The sequence below is a fragment of the Sphaeramia orbicularis genome, chromosome 7 (assembly GCF_902148855.1).
Source record: "Sphaeramia orbicularis chromosome 7, fSphaOr1.1, whole genome shotgun sequence".
Lineage (NCBI taxonomy): Eukaryota > Metazoa > Chordata > Actinopteri > Kurtiformes > Apogonidae > Sphaeramia > Sphaeramia orbicularis.
In genome coordinates, this window is record NC_043963.1 from 1,993,677 (window position 1) to 2,008,788 (window position 15,112).

The 15,112-nt window shown below is 45.4% G+C and overlaps 1 pseudogene; it reads left to right on the forward strand.

Moving 5' to 3' along the window:
* The first annotated feature begins 9,950 nt into the window (after positions 1 to 9,950).
* LOC115422007 (cadherin EGF LAG seven-pass G-type receptor 3-like) lies at positions 9,951 to 11,181 on the forward strand (annotated as a pseudogene).
* Positions 11,182 to 15,112: the final 3,931 nt, after the last annotated feature.

A 15,112-nucleotide genomic window follows, 5' to 3' on the forward strand; every position in this document is an offset into this window, starting at 1 on the left:
TCGTTCTACTTTTTTGCCCATAAAAAGACACATTTGGAGTTGTTATAATTTATAGGTTCTTAGTCATTATTTGACCCATTTGAGATGAAAATATCCCCTTGTTTGTGTCCGCTGACCTAAACCCAGCCCACTGTCCCCACTCCTGTAAAACCCACTGTGACCCCAGAGGTCATGAACCTGAAGGGGCTGGATGTTGGGATGATAATTCCTCAGATGATACAGTGATGACGGTGTGATTGTGTAAGATCCACGCGGTCCCTCTAACCCTCCCCTCCCCTCCCCAGCCCACCCCTCCCCTCCTGCTCCAGTTGTGGATATGGCTGCCGCGGGTTCTGTGTAACAGCCTTTGCGCACCGGAGCCAACCATTATGAGGAAGGAGAGAGAGGGAGCCGAGAGATGCAAGCAATAGGGGGAGGGGAGGAGAAAGGAGAGAGGAGGGGAGTGTAAGGGTGTGTGTGTGTGTGTGTGTGTGTGTGTGTGGATGGTTTATAGTAGCCTACCACCGGGCTGCGCCGCCACTGATAGAGAGGGGAAGGGGAAGACGCACGCACACACCGGAGGAGCAGAGTGTGTGGAGCTCATCCATCCAGTCAGTGCGAGTGCGTGAGCCATGTTGGATGTGCATGAACGGGAGGAGAGATGCCGCTGCTGCCGCGCCGCTCCTAACGCTCCCACCTCCACCTCCAGCTCCGCGGAGCACAGCGGGTAGATGCCAACTCTCCAGGCCGACGGAGAGACGGGGGAGCCTGGGGGAAGGTGTCGGGCGGTGCCGGCGGTCCTGGAAGTGGTCACCTAGCCGGAACCGAGGAAAGAGAGAAGTAAGGGAAGCAAGACGTGCTCGAGAGAGAGAGAGAGAGAAAGAGAGAGAATAGGTGGAAGAGGGAGAAAGGAGGGAGACAGAGAGAGAAAGGAAGAGCCTAAATGGCTGCGCCGCTGCCGGGCTTCACCCCGCTCCTGCTTTCGTCTCTGGGACTTCACCTGCTCCTCCTCGGCCCTTTGTTCGCCTCAGACCGGGGACGGTGGATACAGGAGGGGCTGCCTACCCCTGGACCCGGGGCTGTGCCTGAGAGACGCCGGTAAAGTGCGCCAGGAGCAGCGGCGGCGGCAGCAGCAGCAGCGGAGGGCAGCTGGAGTCTACGGCCCGGCAGGTGGACCGGAGAGCGGACACAGGCGGAGGGATGCTCCGGAGGAGGAGGTCTGGTCTGGGACTGTGGGACTCTGGGAGGATGTGACCGTGATGGGGCAAAGGGGGCGCGGGGGGAGCGGTTTGGAGGAGCCGGGACGTTTTGGAGGAGCGGTGACGGCCCTACTCCTCCTCTCTCCTCCTCCTCTTCCTCCCCTCCCCCAGGTACGAGGGGCTCGGATGGCGTCGGCAGAGTGGAGGGAGGGAGGAGGAGAGGGAAGGGCGTTGTTTCACCTCCCGTTTCACCTGCTTTCACCTCCTCTCCGGTTCTAAACGGGAAAAAACGGACAGTACAAAGGACTAGAGCGTGCGCGCAACGCTGGCCGGCGTCGAGACCACACCTCACCGCCAGAGCCTTTGTGCGCGCCTCTGGCCTGCGCGGGGCACCCGGAAGTGGAGGGGGAGAGGGGTGGGAGAGGGCTGGTGAGGTGAGGAGGCCCCAGCATCTCCTCTGCTCAGGCACCGACCAACGTGCCCCCTCCCCGGCCACCCTGCCCTCACCTGGCCCCTGTCCGACCGGCTCCTCCTGTGGGTTCAGTCCGTCCTGCAGGTCCACATGGAGCCCCCATCTGAGCACCGGTTCACCACAGAACCAGGCTTCAGATCCGGATCACATGTGGAGGATCCCCACCTGTAATTCATCCAAAGCCCAGCCCCGTTCATGCAGCAGGAGCGGGGCTGAGGGGGCTGGTGGGGGCTCGGCCAGCACGGACAGGAGGGGCGGTAATGGTTGTCATTTGGGCAGGCACAATGTTATCGATCCAAGCAGCAACAGAGAGGGGGGGGTGATGGAGGGGGAGAGAAAGCGCCGAAAAGTGGGGGAGAAATGACGGGAGGTGGCTTAATTAACGCCGGTTGGAGGGTCTGTTGTGGGGATTATGATGGCAGAATTATGGATACGGGGAGGGGGGGTGAGGAGAGCAAAAATGGGAGGAGGGGGGGAGGGATAAACCAAGGCAACAAACACATTAATTTATCTAATTATCCGGATAATGATTTGGCTTTTCCGATTGTGACGCGCAGACGCAGGGCTGATAATGAGCTCCGACAGGGGGGATCAGCGCCGGTACACGGAGGGCAGGAGGCTCGCACACCCGGGGATGGAGCAGTTTGGACACGGGGGTGGCACCGGGGGGTGGGAGTCCAGTCCCCGAGGGAGTCATAGCGCAGAGGAACCCCCAGCATCACCACCACCACACATCCCCCTGCCAGCGTCTCCATCCGGTCCCGAAATATCAGCTCAACACGCGCACAGACAGTCGAACCCCCCCAACCGGCCCGGTGTGCGCGCGGAGAAAGTAACTTCAGGAACAGCCGGTGACTCAGGCTGTTTCCCGCCTGTCGCTGCTGAGTTTCCAGGAAGTGTGTCAGCTTCAGTCCGAGGTTTCCCTCATCTACATGACACCCAGCACAGACCCAGTCCAACGGGTCTGGAAGGAAACCTGAGCGCACGGACCAGCGGGGGTGCGCAACGGACGGCGGCTCCTGCAGACGGTGGGCCGGTGTTTGTGTGGAGCAGATACAACAGCAACAAAACAACAACAACCCAGGGGAAGACAGGCATGGATCTAATCATGGATCTGAAATGGACAAATCAGGGTGGATTAGTCAGACCCAGGACCAGGACCAGGGGAAGAGCGGGCACAGAGACCCGGTCCAGGCCGGGTGCGCATGGAGCGACTCCACCGCCTGTTTGGACTCCAAGCCCGTGGACAGGGCGCATGTGCAATTAAAGCCCGGTGCGGAAGTGCCATTAGAGCCAGGAGGTGTTAGACAGGCGGAGAGGCAGCAGATGGGGGCCGAGGGGGGAGGGGGGGAGTGGGAGGGAGAGTGGATGGAGGGGTCCGGGGCTGCTGCTACTGCTGGTGGTGGGGGGTGGGGGAGAGAAATTACAGGTGGGGGAGGGTGAGAGAAAGATGGAAAAGGGGGAGGAGGAGGAGAGAGGAAAGGGAATAACAAAGGCAGAGGTGAAGGAGAGAGGAGGAGAGGGAGGGGAGGGGGGGGAGGGTCAGGACACCCCCAGTCAGACCGACACACATGGGAGGAAGAGGAGGAGGAAGGACGTGGGGGGGAGGAGGAGGAAGAGGAGGAGAAGAGGCCCAGCTCAAGGGGGCATGGGAGTGTGGGGGGGCAGATAGTGGATGATGTGGACCCCCAGGGGGGGGCCCACTGGAGGCCCTGATGCCCTGGCCTCGGTCCCGCCGTGCGGCCAACAGGCACCCTCACTTCCCACTACAACTACCAGGTCCAGGTGGCCGAGAACCAGCCCCCGGGACCTCCGTCATGGTCATGTCCGCCTCAGACCCGGACCCCGGAGACGCGGGCCGGCTCAGCTTCAGCATGGCCCCCTCATGAACAGCCGCTCCTCGGACTACTTCCACATCCACCCGGACACCGGCCTCATCACCACCACCCAGATCCTGGACCGGGAACACATGGACCTGCACTACTTCCGGGTCACGGCCACAGACTCGGGGTCCCCTCGCCTGTCCGGGACCACCATGGTGGCGATCACCGTGGCCGACCGGAACGACCACTCTGGTGTTCGAGCAGACGGAGTACCGGGAGACGATCCGGGAGAACGTGGAGGAGGGCTACCCCATCCTGCAGCTCCGGGCCACCGACATGGACTCCCCCTCCAACGCCAACATCCGGTACCGGTTCGTCGGTGACTCCGCCGCCATGGCCCGGGCCGCCTTTGAGATTGACCCGCGCTGGCCTCATCACGACCCGAGGGGCGGTGGACCGGGAAACCAACGAGCACTACACCTCCAGGTGAGAGCCGTTCACCCACCTGAGGGCAGGTCAGGGTTCGGGCTGAAGTCCAGCCTTCAGTCTGCCTCAGATTTACAGTTTATATGTAATGACGGGCACGCGCACCGAAAACACAGGCTTTAAAAACTCAGGCCTTTGTGAAGATTTAAGCTAATGTCTGTTCAGGTTAGCCTGTAAACAAAGGAAAACACGGAAATACAGATTCTAGGACGGACAACGGAAATACTCCAGCAAGTTCACGTGAAATGATGAAGTTTAGAGGAAGAGGGTGGAGCAGAGAAGTGAAGGTACAAGGATGAAATGAGAAAAAAGTAAGGAAGTTTGGTGTTAGCGAATGTTAGCATCTTAGCTAATTAGCGCCAACTCTGTCAGCTAAACAGGATCTGTGTGTATTTACCTGATATGACGGCGTATTATGTGCACATACGAAAAAAAATAAATAAATTAAATCTATCTATCTATCTATCTATCTATCTATCTATCTATCTATCTAAAACCAAAAACGGTTGTCACTACGAGAATAAAGTCATAATATAATGAGAAGTTGTACTTACTCACTCATGTAGAACTGTGAACATGTAGTTCAGTTCTCCTTTGGGGGAGTTTGGGGTTAGACACAAAGGCCAGTACTGAGTCTGTCCTCCATCAACACATTAGTCTGAGGACTTTGAAGAGAGTTTGCACTCATTAGGGTTTGTTGTAAGAACTGAACTGATTTAGAGTAAATTTCCTCTTTTGAGGAGGAGAAACTGATGCAGTGGTCAGCTGCAGGGCTATCAGTGGAAACAGCAGAACTAAACACAGAGGGTTTATGTTTCTGAACAAACTGAGGATTCTATACCGAGTTTTTCAGTCCAACAGAGGGGAAAGTTGCTGCTTCGCTTGTTGCCTTCGCCGTAGAACTGGAAACTCTATCGAATTTTGAAATTATGAGTTTAGTCTCGTAAAAGTACAACTTTATTCTCATTAAAAACAGACTTTATTCTCATTAATTAACGACTTTATTCTCGTAGTGGCAAGCATCTTTTTTTTTTCTTATGTGGCCCTAATACGCCGTCGTATGATATAAAATAAGGCTTTTATGAAGTGTTTCCACATTGTCATCCTTCATATTTGGTTTATTTTATTTGTTTATCATTTATCTGTTCTGTCCAGTTCAGTAGAAGGTAAATGAAGTCATCATTTATGTCCCTTCACAGTGGTCTACATGAACTAAAGACAAAACAGGATTAAAAACAAACGCAGCGGTTAACGACTACTGAACCAACACAGTTCCGCTCAGAGTTTAAACCCGTTTTCATCCCATTGGTCACGTCACAAAATCAGTTTGTGTCTGTAAATAACGTCACCAGCTCATGGGTGCATGGTTTATACGTCTCGGACGTGGAACCAGGAAAACTATATCTTCATAGGTTCATAGCAGAAGCAAGGTTTGGTTATGATTCTCTTTTGGTTTCTGATTGGTTAGTGGTTCTGGATCGTCCCACTACACTGCCATCTACAGGCCTGGCATGCTCTTGACGGTGTAGATACACGGGCCGTAAAAACGCAGAGTTCTCTGAAAACTATCACATTTGCATGCGTTTTTTTTTTTTTTAAACAGAGAGGGGGACATCTCCATTTTCAAAAAATACCTGGCTACATATAAACATAGCCTGAACCAGAACATGAACCTCTGACTCACATATCCAGGTCTGTTGGCCTCGGTGGGTTTCCTACTCAGTGTTTTGTACATTATGGGATTTTTGGAATTACTGATCATACAGAGGGTGAAATTAGCATACAAATCTGATAATTATTGTACATCTGGCAACTAGGGCTGTGTATCGGCAAGAATCTGGTGATACGATACAAACACAATACTAGGATCACGATATGATATATCACGATACTGTTAAAAAGGCTATTTTTACTGGTTTTCTTTCTTTTTTAAGAGATTTTATCCTGGAAGAATGGAATTACACCACAAATATGTACAAATACTTACCACATTTTTATTTGCTCACAGCAGCATCTGATGCTATATCACAACTATATTTCCTTCAACTTCAATGATGTTTTACAGACATTATAGTTTCAGATCCTGTTCAAATGTTCATATTCTATTAGTTCAGAACTAACATCAGAACAAGATTTGAGTTCAATCCCAACAAAGGAACGAACATTATTGAGTAAAAGACAGTTACATAATAATAAAATATAAACAAAAAACTAAAATGAACCTCCACAATATCTGCATTTGAATAAATACCTAAAAATATCAATACAGTACTTTTTAATATTGATACAGTATTGTGAAATGAAATATCTCGATATATTGCAGAACCGATCATTTCTTACTGGCAACGCTGACGCACATCGTCAGGTCTGTCAGCCTCTACGTGTTTCCTACTTTCCCAGACGTCTTGTTACATATGTAGAAGTTGCAGACTAGGTTATGATTGGCTCCAAAATTGCTGTGATGTCACAAATCCTGCTCTATAGCTCCGCCCCTTCAGATATTTGGACTTTTAGCAGCAGAGCATGAGAAATCCCCCCAATGATCACATAAAGCAAACGCTGAAAAATACTAGGATCTGAGAGGAGGAGACCTTTAAAACACGCATTTAACTGCATTTTTATTTAACCAGGGAAAAGAAACTCATGGAGATTAAAAATTTGTTTTTCAATAATGTCCTGAACCAGACAGCAGCAGCAGAAGTTGCACAAAATAGAAATGACAGCCATACAGCCACACTAAAAAAAACATAGAACACAATAAAAGTCAGTTGTAAACCCATAGAAAAAACACTAAATAAGAACATACGTATAAAACACCATCAATAATGTAAAAGGGACTAAAGTATAACAACAGTGTTCCTTAAAAGCATCTCAAAGCAGAACCCGATTCAGTTAGTCACTAAAACATCTACGTCCAGGTTGATCCTTTTAAATTCATTCAGAAGGACTTCGACTATTGAACCTCCTCAGACCCACACATGGGTTTACTGTCCACGTTTGGACAAGAGTTTCACAGCTTTATACAGAAAAAACAGCAACAACTGTCCACTGCAAAAGACATTCCAAAAAAAAAAAGCATCTGGAAAAACTGTTGCATCATATTACCAATATCAGTAATTATTGAATTAAAAAAAAAAAGCCCAAACTACTTCTTTCCTGGGTCAGAGGAGGTTCAGTAGACCAGTTCCTTTGGTTGGATCTCCTTCTGTCGGTTGTTCCAGGCAGTGGAACCAGAACATTTAAAAGCTTTCTTTCCTGGTTTTGTTGACTAGAAATAAGATTTTTAGGTTTTATTGCACAAAAGAACAACACCGAATGAACAAATACACAAGAAAACCAACAGTTTCAGACAGATTTATGCATGAAGAGCCCAAACCAACTCCATAAGGTCTGGTCGACCTGTAATTGAATGAATTAAACCACAGTGACATTTACACCTGGAGTTGATTGGTTTCCATTCACAAGGTTCCAGTTGGATTGGATTCTTAGTTTATTGAACACTGAGGGATTTGAAATGGACGTGGAAGAGATTGACAGAAACAATACAGACGATGAACAAATACAGAACTGACCCCAAACAGTTAAATTACTAGTTACCTTAACCTTCCTGGAACCTTAACAGGTTCCAGGAAGTGCCTCGTCTTCAGAGATGACGAACAGGTTCAGCTCAGGCTTCACTCATCACTAATAAAGGCTTAAAAATCAATTCAGGGATTGAATTAACCTCTTAATAGCCAGTATTTTCTAGGAAGAGAACTGGAAGTCCAATATACACATTAACCCTCAAAGACCTAAAGCATCTACTGATCTAAACTGTTTAATACCTGTTGATCCACTAATCCTATCAATCCATGTCAATAATTGGTGTCAAATACAGTTCTTCATCTTTTCATGGTCATCAGATATGACCATATTTGGACGTTCAGAGGCTCCATAGTTACCGTGGAAACACCGTCATCTTCTCCAACATTGATTCACTAGTCAAACCCATGGAGTTGGATCAATGACAGTGGATGGACACACTGGGATTATGTTCAGTTAGTGACAGATTGGACTGAAAAGGACACTGTTTATTCAGTTTGATCTGATTCTGATATAAAACCCTTTGAATTTACTCTGAGTTTTCATGAATATTTAGATGATCAGTGAATTAAATACAGAAAAATACAGGATTTACAGTGAAAAAATGCAGAAGATTATGTTGGGGTGGTGAATCACTGAAAGAAAAATTCATAAATTCAGAAGAAAAAAATCATTTGGAAGTCACTATAAAATGGGTCTTTAGCTGAACCACAGAAGCAGGTGTTGAAACAAAACGTCATTGAAAAAGCACCAGACAAAGAAAATGATGTGGAGATTGTGATTAAATATGATCATATTATCTTGATCAAGTGATTATGTTAGAAATGTAACCTCTAACTCTGATGAAATAATATTTGTTGACTACATCTAAATGATCAGTAAAATAACAAGAAATTCACTGATTTTTTTGTTTTAAAAAATGCAAAATGCAGAAGATAATATTCTAACAAATATCAATAAAAGTACAAAAGCAAGGTTAAATGAAGGGAAAAATTCATGTGTAATTATTTTCTTCCATTTTCTTGTTGATTTCTATTTTCATTTCATCAGTGACAGATAGAAATAATAATATAGACAGTTTTAAACGGTGATAAATTGGAAAATTCAGAGAAAAAGTCATGTTATTAGACTTCATTTGAAGGTGACACCTTCTAGTTTTACTATTTAACATGTGACTGAAACACAATCTATTATGTTGGATTTCAGTTTGATTTGATTATTATGTTTATGCGTCTTCAACACATTTTGAAATAGGTTTAAGATCCTGTTATCGTATCAACTGCAGAGAGGAAACATGTCTTTATACACAGATTCCGTGCTTTATATTTTTATGGACCGTCAATTTAAAGCGTGAGTTCCATTGTGTTTTGGTGTCGGTTTGTGTTCCAGGTCGAAGCCACTGACCAGGGGAAGGAACCCAGTCCTCGCTCGGCCACCGTGAAGGTCCACATCACCGTCCTGGATGAAAACGACAACGTTCCGCAGTTCAGTGAAAAGCGCTACGTGGTGGCGGTGAAGGAGGATGTCCGGCCTCACTCCAAGATCCTCCGAGTCAGTGCCACCGACCGAGACAAGGACAACAACGCCGCCGTCCACTACAACATCATCAGCGGGAACAGCCGTGGACAGTTCTTCATCGACAGCATCACTGGTGAGATCCAGGTCGTGGCTCCATTGGACTACGAATCGGAACGGGAGTACGCCCTTCGTGTCCGGGCGCAGGACAACGGCCGCCCGCCTCTGTCCAACAACACAGGAATCGTGAGCATACAAGTGACAGACGTTAACGACAACCCGCCCATATTTGTGTCCACGCCGTTCCAGGCCTCGGTGCTGGAGAGCCCCCATCGGCAGTTCCATCCTCCACATCCAGGCCATCGACACTGATTCCGGAGATAACGCCCGTCTGGAGTACAGGTTAACGGGCACCAGCTCCGACACGCCATTCGTCATAAACTCTGCGACGGGCTGGGTCACCGTCAAATCCACCCTTGACCGTGAAGCTGTAGAACATTATTTCTTCGGCGTGGAGGCCAGGGATTATGGGATGCCACCTCTTTCTGCCACAGCCAGTGTCACAATTACAGTGATGGATGTTAACGACAACCGGCCCGAGTTCCTCCAGAAGGAGTACTATGCCCGGCTGAACGAGGATGCGGCAGTGGGAACCAGCGTGGTCACGGTCACCGCCGTTGACCGGGACGTGAACAGCGCGGTGACGTATCAGATCACAGGCGGAAACACCAGAAACCGCTTTGCTATCAGCACAGCGGGCAGCGCTGGACTCCTGTCTTTGGCCCTACCGCTGGACTACAAACAGGAGCGCCGTTATGTCCTGACCGTCACCGCCTCGGACCGAACGCTGCATGACACCTGCCAGGTGCACATCAACATCACGGACGCCAAACCCACCGGCCTGTTTTCCAGAGCGCTCACTATTCCATCAGTGTCAATGAGGACCGGCCTCCTGGGAGCACCGTTGTGGTCATCAGCGCTACAGACGATGACGTCGGTGAAAATGCTCGAATTACGTACTACCTCGAGGACAACATCCCTCAGTTTCGGATCGATCCCGCCACGGGGGCAATAACACTCCAGGCCGAGCTGGACTACGAGGACCAGATGACCTACACTTTGGCCATAACAGCTAAAGACAACGGCATACCGCAGAAATCAGACACCACCTACGTTGAGGTGAACGTGAACGATGTCAACGACAACGCACCTCAGTTCGTTAGCCCCAGGTATCAGGGAACGGTGAGCGAAGATGCTCCCCATTTACGAGTGTCCTTCAAATTTCTGCCACGACCGTGACGCTCACGCCAACGGCCGAGTCCAGTACACGTTCCAGAACGGCGAGGACGGCGATGGAGATTTCACAATCGAGCCTACATCTGGCATTGTGCGAACTGTTCGCCGTTTAGACCGGGAGAGCGTTCCCTTCTATGAACTCACCGCCTACGCTGTCGATCGCGGCGTGCCTCCTCAGCGGACCCCAGTCCACATCCAGGTGACGGTCCTGGACGTCAACGACAATGCCCCCGTGTTCCCAGCTGATGACTTTGAGGTTCTAGTAAAGGAAAACAGCGCCGTGGGGTCCGTGGTGGCCCAGATCACAGCGACAGATCCTGACGAAGGCGCCAATGCTCAGATCATGTACCAAATCGTGGAGGGAAACATCCCTGAAATCTTCCAGATGGACATCTTCTCCGGGGAGCTCACCTCGCTCATCGATCTGGACTACGAGGCCCGGAACGAGTACGTCATCGTGGTCCAGGCCACGTCGGCGCCTCTGGTGAGCCGGGCCACGGTCCGAATCCGGCTGGTGGACCAGAACGACAACCGGCCCACTCTGCAGGACTTCCAGATCATTTTCAACAACTTCGTGTCGAACCGCTCCAACAGTTTCCCGAGCGGCGTGATTGGGAAAGTACCAGCCCACGACCCGGATGTGTCTGACCGGCTGTACTACACCATCGACAGGGGCAACGAGCTGCACCTGCTGCTGCTCAACCACACCAGCGGGGAGATCCGCCTGAGCCGAAAACTGGATAACAACCGGGCCCTGGTGGCTCCCATGCAGATCACCGTCACAGGTAAGTCACCATGGAGTGAGTGTGGTCAGAACCGATTCCCCTGAGGTTTAAGTTACTGTGACCGTCAGGGTTTAAAGCAGGCCTGTGGAGGTCTGAGGGGGGCGGGGCATGTCTGCTGCATTCCAGCACTGGGTTTGAACCTCAGGCAATTGGTTTGAAGTCTGTTTTTGTGCATTTTGAGTCAGAATGATGTGAAAACATTCCATGAAACCTCCTGGAAAACCACTCAGTTTTAGATCCAGAACCAGGGGATTTGATGAAAAAAAAGATTTTGCCACAAACAATGCAAACCCTACAAATATATCTGTGAATGGATCAATAATCTGCTTATAACAGATTTTAGGATTTTGTGTAAGACTGATGAGAAAGGTACAAATGTAACTTACATTTTAAAATATTTAACTATAACAGTATTAGATTGTTATTATTGATATGCAAATGAAAATAAAATATAGTTTTACTTTTTTGATGGATATAAATAAATAAATAAATAAATTATATATATATATATATAAAATAATTAGCATTAGCTGGGAGCTCTGGACCAAACCGTATCTGAAATAAGGTGGGGGGATAAAATACAGAGAGGATGATTGCATTTTATTCTTTTTTTGCCCAAAATAAAACCAATGCAAAGAACAAATTTATTATCAGTGCCCTCTGAAGCAAACAGTCTTTTATTGTGCTAGTTTAATCATTTTTGTTTAAAAAATTGACTAATGTTCGACTCTTATGTATAGCCCCTGTAGAATCGTCGTCACCCTACATTTATTATCCTCAAATTTTTGCATTTTTCAGTGAAAATTAGGTGTTTGCCTGTTAAATTCAGTTTAAGTATCGAGTAAATATAAAGTTACCATATCACAACAAAGAAAAATGAAGAAATTAATAAAATTAATTAAATAAAGTAGCATTAGATGACCGGTTCTGAAGTCTTTTTTTTTGTGCATTTTGAGTGAGAAACAGATGTGAAACGCTCATTTTTAGATCCAGATGATGATTATTTAATGAAATATTAAAAAAACAAGAGTGACAGAAGTATTTACCTTCTTTACTTCTGGAAATGTACAGTAAAGATATTCAGTAAATGTAAAGTAAGCCCCCCAGAACTCCATGTTCTTCACAGTGAAATCAGACAAACAACAGCTTTATAAGGAGTAGTGGAAGAAGGATTCAGAGTCTGTGAAAATTCATAGAAGAAAACCTTCATTATGTGAATGTGGAGCTCAAACTGTTTCCAGATCAGTGATCACACATAAATAGGCAATTTGTTCAGTCTGTGGTGCAACTGGGATGGACCAGTGTGATTGTAAAAGTCATTTCTGTCTTACAATGAGAACAAATGTAGCAGAGACAGAAGGAACTATAGACCTGACTCATTCACACAGTAGAAATACATGTACAAGAACGTCAGGATTATCAGAAAAACAGGGTTCAAGTATGTAAAGTCAAGAGTGGTTTTACTATTTAATTAATCCATCTAATTTTATTAATATGGTGTCCATTCATAAAAAAGTTATCTCATGACACTTTACATTTAGAGTGTAAATATTACAAATATTGGAGTGATTTAAAAAAAAAAAAAAAAAAAATCTGACACTGCCTTCTAAATATACTGTACAGTTACTTCAAAGTTTCAGTAAAATATAAATGCTGCAACTGTAAAAACACATATTTAACATGTGACTGAAACACAATCTATGTTCTTCTTCAGCACATTTAGAAAAATAGAAAAGGGTTTTAGATCCTGCTGAATCTCAAATAGTGGGCTCAACTGCAGAGAGGAAACATGTCTGTATAAATTAAATATAGGAAAATATCAGATTTTCACAAAAAAATGCAAAACACAGAGAGGATGATATTACAATAAGTAAAGGACTCAGAGAGTGCAGACCCCCCCGATCACCATCAAAATTTAATCATTTCTTCCTTGTGCCAGTATCAACATTTCCTGAAAATTTCATGAAAATCCATCCATAGCTTTTTGAGTTCTCTTGCTAACAAACAAACAAACACGCAAAACGCATAAAGCAAAGTGATCACAATACCTCCTGGCGGAGGTAATGAAACCACCTGTCACTACGAGAATAAAGTCATAAAATATCTAGATAAAACCCGTAATTTTGTGAGAATAAAGTCGAATACAAAAAGAGTCATAATTTTATGAGAATGAAGTCATAATATTCTGAGAATAACATCGTAATTTAAAAACAAGTGGGAAAATGTAATAATTTACAAAATAAAGTCGTATCCACTGGTCTCATAATGTAGAACTTGGAACATATTGTGAGGTTCTACTTTCATTTGGGGTTTACGCACAAAGGCCAAATACTGACCTATTAGCTCCGCCCACCAAATACTGAGCCTATTAACCCGCCCACCATCAGCACATTAGCATTAGTCGAAGGACTTTGAAAACAGTTTGCACGTTTAGGTTTGTTTTGTTGTAAGAGCCGAATGGATTTGGAGTAAATTGCCTCTTTTGTGGAGGAGGAACTGACAGTTTCTAAATTCTGACTTTTTATCGCACTATTGTGAAGTTATTTTGAAAATATTAAGACTTTAATCTCATAAAAGTGCATTATTTTTGTTAACTATGAGTTGTTATTTTTTTTAACACGACTTTATTCTCATAATATTATGGATTAATTCTCGATATTTTACGACTTTATTTTTATAGTTACGTGTTTTTATTTTCTTATGTGGCTCTAATACGCCGTTGTACTGCATAAAAGGTTAAATGGAGAGAAACATCATTTGGGAACTGATGCAAAAGTAGCGCTAGGTCTTTATGGGTTAAGTAGAAAACACATGGGACGTATGATATTTGCATGTGTTGAGGTTCAGACGATGTCGGAGCTGCTGCTGAGGTTCGATTCAGCTGAGAGGTGTGAGTGTGGAGGAGCTCATCCAGTATGAGAACAAACATCTGATCAATATTTGACAGTGTTTGTCGTCAGTGTGAGATAAGTGGCAGTCATTATTCATTCATCAGCTTTGTGCGGTGTTTGTTGGGACTTAATGGAAGCTGTTGGTGGAAACACATGGAAAATACTTTAGTGAATTGAAGGAAATTAGAGTGTGACGGATGACTGCATGGACTCCACTCATGAACACAGCAGATGCATGGAAAGTATGACTTTAATGTGACTGGAACAAGTCTAAACAATTATTTTCACAGACGCTGATTTATAATTGGATTTTCTGTGCATTTTTGACATTATAATCTACAGAAGAGGATTAGGGCAAGTGGAAGAAAAAAAAATTAAGTTCCAATATATTTGTATTTTTATTATTATTCTGAGTTTGAAGTCAGAATTCTGACTTTTTTCCTCAGAATTCCAACTTTTTTTCCCCCTCAGAACGCTCACTTTTCCTCAGAATTCTGATTTTAAACTCAGAATTCTGACTTTTTTCTCAGAATTCTGACTTTAACCTCAGAATTTGGGCTTTAAACTCAGAATTCTGACCTTAATCTAAGAATTTTGATTTTAACCTCAGAATTCTGACTTTAAACTCAGAATTCCAACTTTTTTTCCTCAGAAATCTGACTTTTCTCTCAGATTTCTGACTTTTGTCCTCAGAATTCTGAGAAAGTCAGAATTTAAACTCAGAATTCTGACCTTAATCTAAGAATTCCAACTTTGTTTTTCTGCAGCACTCTGACTTTTTTCCTCAGAATTTTGACTTTTTTTCCTCAGAATTCTGACTTTTTTTACAACAACAATAATAATAATAATAATAATAATATAAATAATAATAATATAATAAAAAAAGTATTGGACCTTAATGTTCTTTTTTTTTTTCCAGTGGCCCTAATCCTTTTCCATAATAACCATATATCACCTTTGTTTTATTGTTTTGAAAGAGTTTTTCATTACTCAAACTGAAGCTCAGGGGGTGTCGTATTTGTTGTATTTTCTGAAGTATTTTTCCCGTTTCTGCATAAATAAAACCAAACTGGCACCTTAGCAT